Raw genomic sequence first — 16,672 nt, 5'->3', positions numbered from 1 at the left:
TTTCTTTAGAAATAGTAGGAAATGCTGATGCTGGAGTCTGAGATAACAGGGTGTGGAGCTGGATGAACATAGCAGGCCAGGCAGCATCAGAGGAGCAGGAAAGCTGATGTTTCAGGCCTGGACCCTTCTTTACTGACTCTGATGCTGCCTGGCCTGCTGTGTTCATCCAGCTCCAGACCTTGTATATTTCGCTCCCTGTTTCTAACCTACTTCAGTATTCGATTACAGCAATCAATCACCCCATTGTAATATGTGGGAGAGCTATACTTTCGAACATACAGATATTACAAATCAGGAGCAGGCACAGGCGACTCAGCCCCTGCACCCTGCTTTACCAATCAACACGATCACGGCTGATCTGATTCTAGCCTGAAATGCACATTCCTGCCCACACCCAATAATCTTTCACCCTCCCGCTTAACAAGATTTATCCAACACTGCTTTAAAAATATTCAAGCGCTGTGCTTTCACCATAGTTTCAAGAAGTGAGTTCCAAATCTCTGAGAGAAATATTTTTACCTAATTTTTCCTGTTTTTGCTAAATGGGCAAGCCCTGATTTTTAAACAGAGATCCCTCGTTCTAAATTCTCCCATAAAAGAAACATCCTTTTCACATCTACCCTGTCAAAACTCTTCAGGATCTTGTTTCAGTCAAATTGCGTCTTACTCTTCTAAACTCCAGGGGATGCAAACCTAGCCTGTTAAACTTTTCCTCATAAGACAACTCACCCATTCCAGTTATTAGATTAGTAAACCATCTCTGAACTGCTTCCAACACATCGTCCCTTAAATAAAGTGACCAATATTGGGCACAGTGCTGTAGATACAGTCTCCCCAGCGCCCTGTATAACTGAAGCACAACCTTCCTACCGTTGCATTTGTTTCTCTTCAGGACAACTGATTAAATGTGATAGTTTTCCGGAAGGAAGCTCCATGTCAGAGGACGTACAACCAGCTTTTTGTTCTTAGCATCGGAATGGGCAGGTATTGGCAATATTTTAACCACCTGCCTCTAACTGGTTCTGACCACTAATGCCTGCCCCTTCTCCTGGTTGGATAGCATTCCCAAGTTACAAAGAGCTATTTGATGATTGAACTAGCTCTTTCCACTCCCAGAAGTTGTTTAGCTAATGGAAGTGCCGAAGAAATGGATATTTTAATTGCTGAGCTCAACATTTACACAGGTATTACATTCACTGGAGAAATCCAATGCATACCAATGCTGCCAGAAGTAACATTGACACCATACTACCATACTGCTGTTCAGATCATTGTTTTGCTTCAAATTAATGGGAAACTGAAACTGAATGTAAGCTCTGAAGTAAGTTGAGAGGATTGCTGAACTGATGACAATATCTTCTCTCATCATCAGGAGAGACTTCTGAACAACTGTTCTGTAATACGTACCACCATTCTATTAGCCATCAAAAGACAATAATTGATCTTTTTCATTTATTTCATTTCTTTACTTTATCAGTATGTTTCATTGAGACTACAATAGTTACAACCTTGGAGAGAACATTAGCATACCTTTAATCAAATGGTGGTAATGTCCCAGCATGTTAATCAAAATAAATAAGAAAACCAGAAAGCTCTGTGTTAAACATTATTTTTAATATCTTCCCCAACTCAGAGACCCAATTAATGTTCTGTTGACTTGTGCTCAAATCCCACCATGGCAGATGATGGAATTTGAACTCAATAAAAATCTGGAATTAAGAGTCTATTGATTCATTGTCCATTTTCAGGAAAAACTCATCTAGTTCAGTAATGTCCTTCAGGGAAGGAAGCTGCCATCCTTACCTGGTCTGACCTACACTGACTCCAGACCCACAGCAATATGGTTGACTGTTAACTGTCCTCTGGTTTAATTAGGGATAGGCAACAAATGCTGGCCTGGCCACTGCACCCTGGTCCAGTGAATGAATAAAAAAAAACTGAGCTCAATGCTGGATTTGATCTAATCTAAGGTCCACTCAACACCTTCTACAGTCTAAGTGTTAGTTGGCACTTTCTGAGCTGCAGCAGAGCTCCAGGCTAACATTGTAACCTCCTCAGGCTAGGGAGCTGTGAACTGCATTTCTCAGTGAGAATGGTTATCACAGATCTAATGACTACTGAACCCGAGATGCTCCTGGGGCGTATGGCTCAGTGTGAACAGTAACCATACTCTTCTTTTATAAATTGGGCTATTTTTCACAATTCTTATCCAATTTTAAGAGTGGTATGGTGATAAAATAACTGATGTGATAATTCAGAGGCCCAGGCCAATTTTCAGGGGACTCAGACTCCAGTCCCTCCACAGCAGTTGGTGAAATTTTAATGTAAATGATTAATCTGAAATGAGGAGTTAGGAGCAGAAATGATGACCATGAAACAGTAGCAATGTGAGATTTATACTCTTGTGATTGAACAGAAGCAGTCTTTATTGTACATAACTATATGCAGAGGATGGTGAGACAGAAATAAAACTCCCTGCAAATTCTCTCAAAATAGTTCCCATTACCAGTAACATTTAACCATGAATGTGCCAGATGTTATTTCCACTTCTCCTGTCTACTATCCTACCACAAGTCTTTTGTGTTTTAATCTCTTAGAAAACATGTCAGAGTGTGCTTCCTTGTCATTTCCTCAGGGGATTGCCACATTGATGTTGACATTTCTGATGACATTTGAGCTTTGGGCAGTAAAGACTCTAAGATACTTCTTAGCTTTCTCTTGCATCCTTTGGCTGTAGATCAACTATTTCTGCATGTTGAATGTTAACATGGTGCATTTAGGACCTAGGGATTTCTTTCCACCTGGTTGACTTTTTATTAGATACTCAAAGTAATTGTACTTCTTCCTGGTGGACCTTGGCTGAAGATTGAAGATTTTCTGTAAACTTGTCAAGCTCATATTGATAACAAGGTGTGGAGCTGGATGAACACAGCAGGCCAGACAGCATCAGAGGAGCAGAAAAGCTGACGTTTTGGGTCAGGACCATTCTTCAGAAATGTGAAGGGTCCAGACTCAAAACGTCAGCCTTCCTACTTCTCTGATGCTGCCAGGCCTGCTGTAATCATCCAGCTCCACACTTTGCTATCTCAGACTCCAGCATTGGCAGTTTCTACTATCTGAGTGATGCTCCTAAGATGCTGCTTGGCCTGCTGTGTTCATCCAGTTCTACACTTTGTTATCTCATATTGATGTTGTCTGTGCATGTTTACAAAGATTGTTTGCATTCAACTGGCTGTTCAATTGACCCCATTCACCCTGATTGAAGCTACAAATTGTCTAGAATTTGTTGAGATGTATTTTTCTCTTGATGAAAGATACCTTTCTAACTCCATAATTTTGCTGTCACAGATTCTACTGTTACTTTACTGGCTGCAGATAGTTCTTGCTTTCATTTCAGATGGCATTTTGCAAGGTTGCTTTCATGCTTCCCAGCTCGTCATGTACACTTGAAGGAATTTCTTCATGTACCTGTTACTTCCGTTGCCATTGCTAAATCACCGAGGTAGGTTCTGTGTAACAAATACCTCTTCTTTACCTTAGTGTCAAGGAGATCTACAGCACAGAAAGAGACCCTTTGGTCCGTCGTGTCTGCAACTGTCAAATACAATGACTTAACTATTCTAATCCCATTTTCCAGCACTTGGCCCACAGCCTTGTATGCCTTGGCATTGCAAGTGTACACCTAAATACTTCTTAAATGTTATGAGGGTTTCTGCTCCTACCACCATTATAGGGGTGGTGAGTTTCACATTTTCACCACCTTCCGAGTGAAAAGGTTTTTTCTTCACGTCCTCTAAATCCTCTGCCCCTTACCTTATGATTTATGCCCCCAGTCATTGATCCTTCCATTGAAGAGAAATGTTTCTTCCTATCTACCATATCAATACGTCTCATAAATTTACATATCCCAATCATATCCTCGCGCAATCTTCTTTGGTCTAAGGAAAATGACTCTTGTCTGTCCTATCTCTTTTGATAACTAAAACTCTCCAGCCAAGGCAATGTCCTGATAAATCTCCTCCACAGTGTAATCAACCCTGTGTTTAACAGAGCTGAAGCCAAAAATGCATGATGGGAAATTAAACTAACTATGGAAACACCAAATTAGTTTATAATGAAAGGAAGAAGTAAAACCAGACTGCTGACTAGCTAAACGGGTGAGGCTATGGGTTATTCAGTCTCTATTTTGCAAAAAGGGATAAAATAAGACTGAAAAGAGTAACCATGGAAGCTGATGTCTTCAGGTTACATGATGCTTGGAATCTCAGAGTCATGATGGCTGAGAGAGGATCAAGGAGTATGTGATTGAACATTCTGAAAGGATGGAAGAAAAAATAGAGAGAGAGGAATATCAGAGACATCAGGAGCAACAACGCAAGACCCACCACTATGAAGAGGAGATCCTGAGTTTGGGATTTGGAGAAGACTGAAATTTGTGGGAGTGAATCTACCAAGTTCATCATGCATGGGTAGAATTATAGTTCAAAGTCATAATACTTTCAACGTAGTGAGTAGCAACTCAGAGTAATGAATTGAACACAAAGTGGTTAAAATTAATGAGATACATGTGTATCATCAATGATTTAAATATTAATAAAGATTGAGTAGTATTAGACTGTAGCTTGAGTGTTTTTTCTCTGTCAAGTCAGTTTATGCCTTGGTCCAAGGGTCAACACTTCCCATAATGTGGATTCCAGAACTGCACACAGCACTCTAGGTGCAACCTAATCAATGTTTTATACAGGTTCAGCATAACCTTATCCCCATTATTGACTGGAACTCCATCAGTGCTAGGGGTTTAGATGAGACAGAATTTCTAATAGGCATTCAGTAGGGTTTTTTGAAAAAATATGTAGATAATCCAATGAGGGAAAGCGCTATACTAAACCTTGAATGAGGAATGAACCTGAACAGGTGATTAAAGTTTCAGTGGGGGCACGTTTTGAAATTAGTGATCATTATTCCATAATTCCAGTTTTAAGATAATTATGGATAAGGATAAGCCTGGTCCTGGTGTGAAGGTGCTAAACTGGGGCAAGACTAATTACAACAGTATTATGTAGGAACTGGAGAAATTAGATTGAGGATCGCTGTTTGAGGGTAAATCCACATCTGAGAAGTGGAGGTCTTTTAAAGGTCAGTTGATCAGAATGCAGTACTGGCATGCTCCTGTAAGAATGGCAAGATTTGGGAACCTTGGATGACAAGAGATAGTAAAAGATTAGTCAAAAAGAGAAAGCTAGCATATGTAACGTTTAGGAAACTGAAATTGAACAAGGTCCTTGAGCAGTGTAAAAGAAGCAAGAACTGGAGGGCCAGTTCCAGAAAGAGAATCCCAAGTCATTTCACATGTATAATAGGAGTAAGAGGAGTACCAAGAAAAGGGTAGGTCCACTTAAGGACAAGGGAGGGAATTTAGGCTTGGAGCCAGAGGAAGTGGACAAGGTCATTAATAAGTACCTGATATCAGTGTTACCTAAGAAGAGGGGCATGAATGATGGTGAGAATAGGGAGAGGTATGCTAATGCCGTAGTTAAGAAGGAGGAAGTGTTGGGTGTTTTGAAAAGCTTTAAGATAGCTGTGTTCCAAGGGCCTGATGGGATTTATTCCAGGATGCTGAAAAAGGCCTGGGAGGAAATTGCTGGGGCATTCCAAGAGATCTTTGTAATAACTTTAGCCATTGGCAAGACCCTAGAAGATGGAAGAAGAGCCAATGTTGCTCTTTCGTTCAAGAAAGGCAATAAGGATAGTCCAGGAAATTATAGGCCAGTGAGCCTTACATCAATGGTAGGGAAATTATTGGAAGAGTTTCTTAGAGACAGGATTTATTCATATTTGGAGAAGAATGGATTTATTAGGGATAGTTAGCGTAGATCTGTGATATGGAGTTCTTGTTTTGCAACTGGATTGAGTTTTTTGAGGAAGTAGCGATGATGATTGATGAGGTTAGAACAATGGGTGTTGTCCACAAGGTCTTCACTAAAGCATTTGGTAAGGTCCCTCATGGTGGCCTATCCCAGAATATTAAGTCACGTGGGATCCATAGTGAGTGGTAAGTTGGACACATTTGGCTTGGTCATAGAAGAGTAGTTGTGGAGATATGTTTTTCTGACTGTTGGTCTGTGACCAGTGGTATTCCAAAAGGATCCAGTGCTGGGGCCGATATATATATTTTTATATAATATATACACACACACACATATACATAATGACTTGGATGAAAATGTCAGTGGTCTGATGAGTAAGTCTGCAGATGACACAAAATGAATAGTGTTGCGTTTTGTGAGGAATATTACTAAAAGATGCAGCAGGATGTAGATTAACTGGAAAGATGGGTGAGAAATGGCAAATGGAGTTTAATCCAGATAAACATGAGGTGCTACATCTTGGGAGGTTAAATGCGAGAGAAAAGTATAAGGCAGGGCCCTAAGGAACACTAGAAATACAGGCAGATCGTGGGGCACAAGTCCATAGCTCCCTGAAAGTGGCAAAACAAGTAGATAAGGTGGTAAAGAAGGTGTATAGCCTGTTTGCCTTCATTGGTTGGGCTTTGTGTGTAAATGTTGGCAAATCATGTTGCAATTATTTATGTCTTTGATCAGGCCAAATTTGGAGTATTGTGCGCTGTCCTGGTTGTTGCACTATAGCAGAGATGTGAAGACTTTGGAGCGGGTGCAAAAGAGGTTTACTAGGATCTTGCTTGGATTGGAGTGTATTCGCAATAAGAAGAAGTTACAGAGTTAGATTGTTTTTGCTACAACATTGAAGGCTGAGGTGAGAAGTATAGAAATATATAAAATCATGAGGGCACGTAAAATTGGAGTCTTTTTCTGAGGGTGAAAATGTCAAACGCTAGATAGTATAGGTTTAAGGTTAGAGGGGGAGAGTTTAAAGGAGATGTGCGAAGAAGGTCTTTTACACAGAGGGTAGTAGGTGGCTGAAACATGCTGCTAAGGATGTGGTAGAAGCATATAAGATGGAAATAGGCAATAGAGAGAATAGAATAGAATAAGATGGAAATAGGCAATAGAGAGAATAGAATAGAACAGAATATCCTTTATTACAGTGAAAAGTCTTTACAATAGTTGCCTTTCATGGCACCATCTTAAGTACGAGTACCTAGGTACAAATCTTGTTTACAAAAGAGGAATAAAAAGGAAAAGTTGTAGCATTACTCTTCGTGTCTAAAAATAAGTAGAAATAGTTTGTTATAATATTGTTAAAAGATCAACATTACGGTCAGGTAAAGTGTTTCAAATAGCAGCAGTTCAGCATGTGGTCTGACCACCGGTGCCAGGCCCCAGTTCAACAACTATCCCGCTCTGCTCCGAACCTCTGGCAGTCAGGTGTACCAAGGTAAAATGCACTGCACGGAACGTGCTCCCTTTGCGCTGCTCCAGGACTCATTCCCTTCACACTGCACCGGGATTTATTCGTCCTCGTGTTGCACCAGAACTCAATTCCCTTCGAGCCGCACCAGGGTTTATTTCCCCTTGTGCTGCTCTGGGACTCGTATCCCCTCGCGCTGCACAGGGGCTCATTTTCCCTCACACTGTATTGGGACTCGGGTTTCCCCAATACAGACAACGCTCAGGCAGATGAGATTACTTTGGAATGGTGGCATCATGGCCGGCACAGACATGATGGGCCAAAGGGCCTGTACCAGTGCTCTACCATTCTATGGTCAATGTTCTAACCTCCCTGCTCTTAAACTCTATGCCTTGACAGAGATTTGCCTTTTCAACCACATTATCCATGGTCCTGATACCTCAAGGGACCAGGGGACATGTACAGCAAGATCACTTTGATTCTTGTTGTTTCCTAGGGTCCTATTGCTCACCATGTGTTCCCTTGCCTTTGTTTGTCCTGTCTGGGTTCATCACTTCACACTTGTCCAGACTGAATCCCATTTGCAACTGACCAACCCAGCCAAATCCTCCTCACAATTTACTATCCCACCAATTTTTGCATCACCTGCAAACTGACTGATCAAATCTCGTACATTTGAGTCTTCACAGTGTGGAACTGGAGGAACACAGTAGGTGCGGCAGCATCAGAGGAGCAGGAAAGTTGATGATTCAGGCCTAGACCCTTCATCAGGACTGGGGCGGGGGAAGGGAGCAGGACAATAAATAGAGAGAGGAGGGGTGGGTCTCCGGGAAGGTAGGTGGGATGGTGACAGGTGGATGCAGGGAGGGGGTAGTGGGGGTTGGTCAGTGGGAAGAGTGGGTGGATAGGTGGGTAAGGAGATAGACAAGTAGTGTCAGGTCAATGAGGCAGGGTTGGTTATGGGATGAGGCCAGAGATAGGGAGATTTTAAAACTGGTGAAATCCATATTTAGGCCATTGGGCCGTAGGTTCCCGAGGTGGAATATGAAGTGTTGCTTCTCAAGTTTGCTTGTGGCATCATTTTGGCACAGGAGGAGGCCCAGGATGGATATGTAACTCAGGGAGTGGAAGGAGGAGTTAAAATGGTTGGCAACCAGAAGGTGTCCTGAACATTAAAGGCCCCAACACTGACCCTATTTAAGACTCCACCAGAAACACACTGGCAATTGGAAAAAAATTATCCCTAAAACATCATTGTCTGCTTCCTGACAGTCAGACAGCTGTGGATCCAATTTGCCAAATTTCCTTGAATCCCATGAGCTGATCTCTGCTATCAGTCTCTGATGAGGGATCTTATCAAAAGCCTTGCTGAAGTCCATGTAAATGACATCAAAAGCTGTTACCTTCATCAATACATCTAGTCACTTCTTTTTAAAATTCAACGAAGTTGGTCAGGCATGACTGCCTCATAACAAAACCATGATGATAGTTCTTGATTAATTTCTGCTTTTCCATAAGCTGATTAATTCAGTACCTCTGAATGGTTTCTAATAGTTTCCCCACTGCCGAGGTTAGACTGACTGGCCTGTAGTTTCCTGGTTTATCTCTTGCTCCCTTCATGAATAACAATACCACATTGGCTGTCCTCCAGTCCTCTGGCGTCCTACTTGTGGCCAGAGAGAAAATGAAAATTTTTGTAAGTGCCTCTGCTATTTCCTCTGTTGCCTCACTCAGCAGGCCCTTCTTCAAGTAAGGTCTGATTCTGCTTGAAAGAACCCAGCTGAAAATGTCCTTCAGTCCAAAGGGACAGGAAAACATAAAATGGCAGATGAGATGTATTGCCGGTGAAGAAAAGTTTCCTTCTCTTAACTATATTCTGCAAGAGGAAACCACAGCTTAGAATGATTTCTGCTGGTTTGTGATTGCTTCCTTTTATCATTCTCAGTTTCTGCTTCAAAACAAATATAGCTTTGCCAGATCCTCTTGCAATGTTTCGACTGGGTTGCTAACTGACCGATGTCCAATGCTATACAAGCAGTTCCACTGAGTAAAGCATTGTGATTAGATATTATGCACAAAGTTTCTGAAATCTCATTTCTACTGGAGCACAGTGTAACATGCATCTGGCCTCTAATTCCTATTCTTATACTTCCCGAGTTGCAATGTTTAATGGAGGATGACTGCAAATTCCTGTTTTCAACCATGGTAAGCGTCTGAAGGGATTGATATATTCAATTTAAAACTAGTTTTTCTGCCATTTACTTTAGTCCCTTGATTAAAATTTGAACTCTTGATTGAAGATTTTTGCTGTTTCAGCAAACCACTTGAAAATGGCATTTTTCATCTGCGACTGGGAAGAACTGCCTCTGATGTGGATATTACTCACTACAACATGGGCCAGAAGCAATAGCAGAAATAAAACAGTTTTACTGGAAAGACTCAGCAGGTCTGGTAACATCTGTGGAGAGAGAAATAGAGTTTAAGATCATTATGGATCCTCTTCGGAACTGAAGTGCGTTAGAAAATGACGAGTTTTATGCTGTTGACAAAGGTGGGGGAGGAGCAAGTGGAACAGATGGTGAGTGTGCCCAGAGCAAGAGGCACAGGGAATGTTAATGATGGTAGAAGAGAGGTTTTGGATGGAAAATAGGTGTTAACAGTTGGTATTAATAGTAGAAAATAGGTCAGCCATACTGAGAACAAGTTCATTCAAACAAAACATCAAGCTGAGGTCAGGGGATATAATTAAAGTGGAATACAATCTTCCCGGTCTGAAGCTGTTAAACTCAATGTTGAGTCCAAATGTGCCGAAGTGAAAAATTAGGTACTTTTTTTTCCAGCTTGCTGAAAAAGCTTTGCTGCAACATTGCAGCAGGTCTAGGACAGAAATATTGACATCAGAGAAATATAATGTAATAAAGTAGCAATCAATGCTAAAGTTCTAGCCATTCTTATGGACAGATGTGTGACGGGGGTTATTTTTTACAGAGATATTTGCCAATCCGGTCACCCAATCTGCTTTTGGAACAACCCACTGCAAACCAATGAGAGGAGTCTGCATTGCAAGCAGCAATACAATAGGTTAGATTGAAGGAAGTATAAGTAAATAACGTCACCTTCATGTGGAAGGTCTACTTGGGGCCTGGGATTCAAGAGGAGGGAAGGTGAAGCAATAGCAGAAACATCACTATTTTGTCATCCTTTTGGTTTCTGCCTTACTGGCTCCCTAGCGACCTTCTAATTAATGACTTAGACTGAGCCAGAGCCAGAAGTCTGACTTCAAGGGTATCTCTTGGCTCTTGGATGAAAAACAAGTTTTGTTCATGCAGTTCAGCCTGTCTGGAATACTGTGCTGGTTTTTGTAATAGAAAATCTTCTTTAGCTTGGAAAAATTCTGACAGGGCTTTATCCTTAATGTAGTCTCACATGCATGTCTTTCAAGTTTCCATGTTAGCAGTTACCTGCAAGATGGTATAAATCATTTATAGAGGAGTCAGTTGTTTCTCCTGATCCCTGCTTACATCTATTAAATTTTGCCTGGCCTATTGGCCATGCTAACTTGCCCATAGTGTTCATGAATGTGTAGATTAGGTGGGTTATGGAGGGATGGGTCTGGGTGGGACGTACTGAGGGTTGGTGTGGACTTGTTGGGCCGAAGGGCCTGTTTCCACACTGTAGGGATTCTGCGATCTATGATGGGGTTTCTTCTTAAACTCAAGTAGAAGCCAAAGGCTTTAATTAGATTGTACATTACAGTTTCTTCTAAAATGCCATGTCTAGCAAGAATAGCATCAATGTCCCAGATTGCATGCAACAAGATGCTGACCTGGTCCTTGACCAGCTTCTTGTCAAGACCTGCTAATGCACATCGTGGTCTGGGCCCTCTGCATTTTCTAGTGGTCATAGTAAAGATCAGGCCTTTTCCATCTTTGAGGCATATTCCATGGAATATTTATTCACTTTTTGTCTTAACTTACTGAAAACATTAGTCATTGCAGCCAATTAATTTCTTGCTGTTTTTAAGTGCTTAGTCTGCCATCGTCCTTCTCCTGCTCACACTTCAGCTTCACACAGGCTCTCCCATACTATGATTCACTGCCCATGTACAGTATACCTCAGAGTACATTATTAACCAGCCCCTACCACTACTGAGTAGCTTCACTTTGGGTGCTTCTTCCACCACGCTCAGTTTGGGTCACTGGGCCAGCTTTGTTGCTTACAGGTAACAGGTTTCACCTAGCACCTACATCCCACTTCTGTGGGTCTGGAACTTGCCACCATATAGTAATGTGAAATCAACATTATTGTGAATAAGCAACAGCTGGCTTTAATGAATATAACTATATACAATTGATTGAAAAGGGAGGGTCTCTTATTTGGAGTCCTGCAGGTGTGGTATGCCCTGTCTTACTGTCGCTGTTCAACTTGAGATATTGTTCAGAAATTTGTCTTATTGTGCAATGCCTTTATGATGTACCACATTGGTTCTGTAAGCTAATATTATTTAGCTTGAAATGCATTCATTGGTGACTTTTATACCAATGCGCATAAACTGCTTGTGGTGTTTTCCTGTGTGTGTCCTCTCATATTGATTGCTTCCTCTGTTCTGCATTTGTGCAATCCTTCAATGGTTATTGACACATTATCCTTTAAATAAAGAGTTTTATTTGATTCATGTGGGGTGTCTTTACACTGTTTCATATTAATTAGTTGTGAAATGCAGAAATCAGGTGTAAGTGCAACATCTCTACCAATGGATTCCCTGTGTGATAAGACTGTATCTCATTTCACTGATGCCCCTAGACTTGGTGCAGCAGCCAGACACTTTTGAATTCCCCTCCTGTATTGGGCTCTCTAGCTCTCACTCTAGGAAGTTAAACTTCTATCCAAAGAGTCTAAGTCAGAGTAATTAAGTTAATGCCAAATCATATATGGTCAGTGAAGTAAAATGGAAAGCAAAGATGGGATTTGGAGAGAAAGAACTGAAAAAGACAGGAAGAGCCCACATTTCTGAGACATTGAATGGCAAGGCCAGGAAGGGATTTACAAGCGAAAAGCAACATTTCTCAATTTCAAACATGACCAAACTTTGGGCTAATGTAGAAGATATGCTGAGGTGTGCTGTATGATTATTTGACTGTAGCAAACAGAATTTCCTCGCATGCGATTATGCAAGGTGTACTTGAGCTTGCACATAATGAATACGTAAATTCATTCCATATGTTGTTGGAAATCTATAACACATTTAAAATGCAAAGGTTGTATTGCATAATATATTCTAGCTTAAATGCTTACATATCTAAAATATGTGTAAACCTATTGTTGCCTTTTGTTCCTGTACTTTTTTGCATTTTTTTGTTTAATTTTCTTTCTTACCTTATTTTTCATTTGTTTCCTTGGAGATATGTCCAGTAAATAGCAAAATAGGTTCTCATTTGGGAGGCATAATGAGCTTTATGAAAATTACACGAATATGTGCGTGATGTGCCAATGTCTGCTTAGCTACTATGGGAGGGTGCTTTGTAAATAAAGGTAAGTAAGCAGCTGATGTGGCTTACAAAAACAATGACAATGGTTGCAAATACCACTTAATTAGTAGCTTCAATGCAAAGCTTTATGACATGAAAACTAGGGTATGGAGTCACACATTTTATTCATTTCAAATTTTTTCCATGGGTTGTGGGTGTCATTTTTTGTCCATCTTTAAGGGTGTTCAAGTGGCTTGCTAGACAGTTTTAAGAGACTGCGTAGGAGTCAGTCATATTGCTCTTGATCTGGAGTCACATGTAGGCCAAACCAGATCAGGATGGCAGTGGATGGCGTAATAGCTCAGTAGGCAGCACTGCTATCTCATAGCACCAGGGAGCTGGCTTCAAGTCCACCCTCAGGTGACTGTCTGTGTGGAGTTTGCATATTCTCCCTGTGTCCGTATGGGTTTCCTCTGCGTGCTCCAGTTTCCACCCACAGTCCAAAGATGTGGAGGCTAGGTGGATTGGCCATGCTAAATTACCCACAGTGCCCAAGGATGTGCAGGCTAAGTTGATTACCCATGTGAAATGCAGGGTTACAGGGATAGGGCGGGTCTGGGAAGGATGGTGTTTGGGTGGTTGGCATGGACCCGATGGGCTGAATGGCCCACTTCCACACAGTAACGATTCTACGGCTCCTACACAGAAAGCCTAGGTACATTTTTATTACTTGGGATGGTAGTTTTGTGGTTGTCGTTACAGAGACTAGATTTCAATTCCAGATTTAGTAACTGCATTTAGATTGGGATTGTAGGACTTGAACCCATATTCTCAGAGCATTAGCAAAAACAGAATTGCTGGAAAAATACCTGAAATTCATTCCAAGCAGCAAGTCTGGCAGCATCTGTGGAGAGAAAGCAGAGTTAATCTTTCAGGCCCAGTGAGCCTTCTTGGGCTCTGGACTGAACTTTGTAGAGTTGTATGTACCAGTGAATGGCAGTGGAAATGCTCAGAGCTTGGAATTTGACATTATGGTGGTAAATTACAGGGATCTCTGGAAATGTGTTGTAAGGTTTGGGTGTGGGTAGTGATAAAGCGGGTGGGGTAGCATGGAGCAATATACCCATTACTTCTCATTGCCATTTTAGGGGAGGCAAAAGCCTTGTGGTTTTCTCACTGGGCTGTCAATCTGAGATCAAGGACCTGATGTTAGTCCCATGGCAGATGGTGGAGTTTGAATTCAAGAACACATCTGGAATTCAGAGTCCAATGAATATCATGAAACTGTTGTTGATCGCTGGGGAAAAAGCCACTGGTTCACGACTGTCCTTTAGGGCAGGAAATTGCTGTCCTTATGCGGTCTGGTTTACATGTGACTCCAGGTCCAGAGAAATACGGTTGACTCTTAACTGCCCTCTAGACAATTAGGAATGGGCAATAAAATGCCACATCCTGCCACATCCTGTGAATGAATACAAAAAAATCCTAACCTTGCATTTTTGCACTCGTAAATACATCATAGCCACTTGCCTTTAGAAACTTCACAAGGCATCTCCACCAGACTTGTAAGAAATGTGTTTTAAATATTAACAAAGCTCTGTCTTTGAGAAAACATATTCTCCATATTACCCTTCTTGTTATTCTGCCAATTATTTAAATTCTCTTTTGTCAGAGGAAGTAGATTTTTACCTAACTGTACAAACAAAACTCTACCTAATTAATCAACAGCTTTAATGCTTCATGGAGAGCAATGTGCAGTTTTTCCAATCTCTCCATATAGCTAAAGCCTTAATCCCGGTATCATCCTGACAAACCTCCCCTATACAGTGTCTTAAGGCTTTGACATCATTCATAAAACGTGGTGCTGAGAATTGTCCATAAGTTTAGCCCAGTGTTTTCTAATGATCTGGCATAGTTTTCTTATTTTTATACTTTTCCTTAATTGATATTCTCATTTGCACTGACATGCATCCTGACCTCTTGCATAAAAGCAGAAAATTTTGAAGAAACTCAGCAGGTCTGTGGAGAAAGAAACAGAGTTAACATTTGAGCTCAATTTCTCTTCTCCAGCTGAACCTGAAATTCATTCTAAGCAGGAAAAAAGTAACCTCTCTGATGAAGGGTCTAGGCCCGAAACATCAGCTTTTGTGCTCCTGAGATGCTGCTTGGCCTGCTGTGTTCATCCAGCTTCACACTTTGTTATCTTGGATTCTCCAGCATCTGCAGTTCCCATTATCACTAAAGCACCAACAATTTCTTACAGACAATTTTAAACTAATTATAAGATCTGGGAAAACATAGCACTAATTATCAACAATCTGTAAATTTAATTGCAAACTGAACCTTCTGGTGACACATAGTTACATTTTTCACATTGAACCTCTATAGAGTTTTAGGGTCGTGTCTGCACAGACATTAGGCTATTGAACAGTCACCATAAGCACTTATCACAATGACAGTCACACAGTGAATATAGTTTGTGGCTGCATTTTCCTGGATTGAACAACTCGTTTAACATTTCATGTTATGCTGGTGTGATGTCAAGAGGAAGAATATGGAAGGTTTTGAAAACTGAAATCAGACAAGGCCCTTGAAAAATTTAAAGGAAGTAGGAAAGAATTTAAAAAAAGGAATTAGGAGGGCTAAAAGTGGGTCATGAAATGACCTTGGCGGGTAAGATTAAAGAGAATTCAAGGCACTTTATATGTGTATTAGGAGCAAGAGGGCAGCGAGGGAAAGGGTAGTCCATTCATAGACAAAGGAAGGACTTTACGCATGGAGCCAGAGGGAGCGGGTGAAGTCCTGTAATGGAAAATTTTGGATGATCAGCCATTGACAGTATTTTAAGAAATTAGCTAGGAGAACTTGCAGAAATATGTGAGCTAAGGAGAGCTACCAAGCTGCTGCTAGGCTTTGCAAAACACATTGCTCGAGCAAGATAAGGAAGTAAATTGCTAAGGGCTGCAAAAGCTGACTGCAACAGGAGCAAGATAGAGAAGTGGACGGTTGAGATAATTAAGAATCCCGTATATGGCACTGATTAGTTAAGATTGCTAAAGAATACCGTATAAGGTATTGAATTGTACCAGTTTGTTAATTGTGTAAGTCTTGATGTAACCTGTCGAGTACCAGCAAAAGTATAAAACCTGGTGAAGTTAAGTGTGGGGCGCGCCTTGTTCTTATTCAAGTAGTGGGAGGAACGCGTCCTCTGCGCGGAGTCTGAAATAAAGAACTTGCTCTTATCCATGACAGCCTGACTCTGAGTCTTTAGTGTTAATGCTAATTCTATCGTGAAATTTGTAATTACCATGACAGTCCTTAATGAGTTCTCCACATTGGCATTCATCAAGGACAATGACATGAATGATGGCACAATTAGGGAGGGGTGTGTTGATATTCTGGGGCATGTTGATACAAAGGAGGAGGTAGTGTTGGGTGCTCAATCACAAGAGAGTAGATGTCACATTACAATGTGGTGGAAGCAATGTTGAAGCATTTGGAATTGGAGGCAAATGGCAGTAAGAGTCTGAAGGAAGCCAAATGATGTATGGGTAACAAAGTGTGGAGCTGGATGAACGCAGCAGGCCAAGCAGCATCTTAGGAGCACAAGAGTTGACGTTTTGGGCCTAGACTCTTCATTGAAAAGGGGGGAGGGGAGAGGATTCTGAAATAAATAGGGAGAGAGGGGGAGGTGGATCGAAGATGGATAGAGAAGATAGGTGGAGAGGAGACAGACAAGTTAAAGGGGTGGGGATGGAGCCAGTAGATGTGAGTGAAGGTGGGGAGGTGGGGAGGGGATGGGTCGTCCGGGGAGGATGGACAGGTCAAGGGGGCGGGATGAGGTTAGTAGGTGGGAAATGGAGGTGTGGCTTGAG

General features: G+C 41.4%; 1 protein-coding gene across 1 annotated transcript in view; it reads right to left on the bottom strand.

The window, feature by feature from the left end:
• LOC125457276 (beta-1,3-galactosyltransferase 5-like) overlaps positions 1-16,672 on the bottom strand; it is a 42,259-nt gene that overhangs the window by 18,868 nt on the left and 6,719 nt on the right. The window contains exon 2 of the mRNA XM_048541265.2: positions 13,667-13,701. The gene's annotated coding sequence lies outside the window, so the exon portion shown is untranslated. The remainder of the gene's footprint in view (positions 1-13,666; positions 13,702-16,672) is intronic.

The sequence above is a fragment of the Stegostoma tigrinum genome, chromosome 12 (genome assembly GCF_030684315.1).
Source record: "Stegostoma tigrinum isolate sSteTig4 chromosome 12, sSteTig4.hap1, whole genome shotgun sequence".
Classification (NCBI taxonomy): domain Eukaryota; kingdom Metazoa; phylum Chordata; class Chondrichthyes; order Orectolobiformes; family Stegostomatidae; genus Stegostoma; species Stegostoma tigrinum.
This window is presented reverse-complemented; position numbering and strand designations above follow the sequence as displayed.